At 34.5% G+C, this 2,796-nt stretch overlaps 1 non-coding gene across 1 annotated transcript; it reads right to left on the bottom strand.

The window, feature by feature from the left end:
* Positions 1-596: 596 nt before the first annotated feature.
* LOC121973949 lies at positions 597-702 on the bottom strand. Its single transcript, XR_006109852.1, has one exon. It is a non-coding gene; the product is annotated as a small nucleolar RNA R71 (small nucleolar RNA).
* Positions 703-2,796: the final 2,094 nt, after the last annotated feature.

A 2,796-nucleotide genomic window follows, 5' to 3' on the forward strand; every position in this document is an offset into this window, starting at 1 on the left:
GGACTGTTCATATTAACATTAATAGATTAGCAATTTAGTTAATCTAGACTTGTGAATATTTTTTTATTTTTCCATTTTCATAACTTAAAAAAAAATCTACATTTCCTTTCTTGTTTTTAAATTCTGCATTTATTTTTTTTCACATAGCATTTTGCTTCTTGTCTTTCATTTTTTCCTTTTTTTAATTCTTCTCATAAATATTTTTTCTTAGATACCATGAGCGTTAACATGTCAAGCAGGTCCTTAAGAGATTTCTCTGCACCAATTTCTGCAAGATTTTTATCTCCTATTGTGCAGCCTCATATTGAAGCAGAAAGTTTACAACTAGACCCAGAGTTAATTTCCATGATACAATAAATTTGGAGGAGAAGTATTAGAAAGTCCTTATCTGTACCTTGAGAGATTTTTAGAGCTTTGTGATATGGTGGACTATGAAGGAGTGTCAGCGGATGCAGTTCGATTGATGGCATTTCCTTTCAGTATCAAGGACAAAGCAAGGACTTGGTTATATTCTCTTTGTCTTTAAAGCATCACAAGTTGGAAACAATTGGAGCAGCAATTTCTGAATCATTTTTTCCCTCCAAGCAGAACAATCTACATGAGGAGTTGCATCACAAATTTTTTTCAAGCAAATAGAGAATCTTTATTTGAAGCATGGGACAAATTCAAGAGTCTACAAAGGCAGTGCCCTCACCATGGCTTGGAGAAATGGTTGATTCTATACATATTCTATAGGGGAATTTCTTTTTCAGATAAGTGTTTGTTAGATTCATCAGCTGGAGGTTCATTTATAGACAGAGTATAGAAGAAGCTTATACATTAATTGATCAAGTGACATTGAACCCCCATGGATGGTCGAGCAAAAGTTGGATGGAATCTCCCTCAGAAACTCAAGAAGTACAAGCCATATATACTAGAGAGCCTGTCAAACGAAATACAATTCAACCACCTAAGAATGTCGAAATTCTGAAGTCACAGAGTGAGGAGTTCAAACATTTGGGTGCAAAGATTGAGAGCATAGTTTCAAAATGGTTCAAAGAAGATCCCCCTACTACACAAATAAAATCTAGTGAAAAGTGTAATGATAGTAAGTTGAGGAGCGGCAAGAATCATGAAGAACTTCTGAAAAATGACTTGTATAAAATTGAGGAGAAGAACAATAAAAGACCACATGAATTCAGTTCCATTATTCCAGGAGGTTCCCAAATGCCATAAGTACCTTTCCCTCAACAATTGATCAGACCATCACTAGACAAGCAATTTGAACCTCATCCATATGCTCAACCATTCCAAAGACTTTCACTAAGGGTTCCTTTTCCATAAAGGCTAGTGGGGGCTAATGAAGATAAAGATCTTGGAAAATTCTATGATATAAAAATGCTTGAGTGTAGATTTTTGGATGTATATGAAGATGAGGACTCTTCAGATGAGGATTGTGATAATAATGCAGTGGATAACAAGTTTTCAGATCTTCCTCTAGATTTTACAGGATGTTATAGTGACATTGAATTTTCAGATGATGAAGGTATTGAGGTAGATCAATGTAAAAATGCAAACGAAGTCAATGATCCTCCTATAGTTGATTCTCCTGTTGAAGATATAGACGTTGATTTATTTTTTGATGCTTGTGTTGATAATGATGATTTGGAAGGAAGTGTAGGGAGTTGTGGTGTGGAAACAACATCTCAAGAATCACCTCCTTCATCCACACAACCTTTAGAGATTATGAGAGTTGCAAGAATTGAACATATTGTGGACCCATGTGTAGGGACTTGGCAGAGTTAGCAGAGTCTCAAGAATCACTACCTTTGGAAGTACCAACACCAGAGCCAGAGCCAGAACCATCATTTGATTCAAAGGAAGTCACATCCACATGTTTAGAAATTTCAGATACCTCTCAACAAAGTAAGGCTAGTATTTGTTGTGATCTTTTGGAAAATTTTATAGAGGTACCTGCCATTGACTTTGTTGGATATGATTCAGTTTTTATTTCTTATTCTGCTTATCTTAATATGGTTATGGCTTAATCTTATCTAATACATTTGTGGGAGATTTGTATTTTCTTTGCATGTGCAGATTTTCATGGGGCTTATAATTGGAAGCTTGATCTGAACCGTCTTTGACCTCCTGAAAGAATTTCCAAGAAGACGAAGATGGAGAGAGTGATTCTTCACTTTTTGATGAATGCTCCCTCCATAATAAGGGCCCTTGGTAAGAGGGTTCTAAAATATCTTACCCCTCCAAGAGCGAGATTTCGATGAATCTAATGAGGTGGTCAAGCTAATGACCTTAAACAAGCGCTTATTGGAAGGCAACCCAAGTTCATTTTCCTTGTTTTCTTTTATAACTTTAGTTCTTTCTTTATAATAAACATGTATCCTCTACTTAATTTTTGTTATCTATATTCTTTTATAGGACTCAAAGATTAGGAGGTGTGCAACTACATGATGGAGAAGTTAATGACATGGATACTTGGCACGCATCATTTGGTAACTTCTCTTACTTTTAAATCTCCTCCACATTATTTTTAGTTTCATTGGGACAATGAAAAGTTTATATTTGGGGGGATGCATTAGATGCATTTGGTTTTTGTTTTTGTTTTCTTCTTTTTGTATAATAAAATTTTGGTTTTTGTTTTTGTTTTCTTCTTTTTGCATAATAAAATTTTTGTTGCTAGTTGCATCTTACATCATATCACTATTGTTTGTTTCTTAATGTAAAATACTAGCACGTTTATTCTAGATTTTATGTGTTACTTATGGTTGTAGTATGTTTAGTGATATAACTTTTTCTATC

The sequence above is a fragment of the Zingiber officinale genome, chromosome 4A (assembly GCF_018446385.1).
Source record: "Zingiber officinale cultivar Zhangliang chromosome 4A, Zo_v1.1, whole genome shotgun sequence".
NCBI classification, from domain to species: Eukaryota; Viridiplantae; Streptophyta; class Magnoliopsida; order Zingiberales; family Zingiberaceae; genus Zingiber; species Zingiber officinale.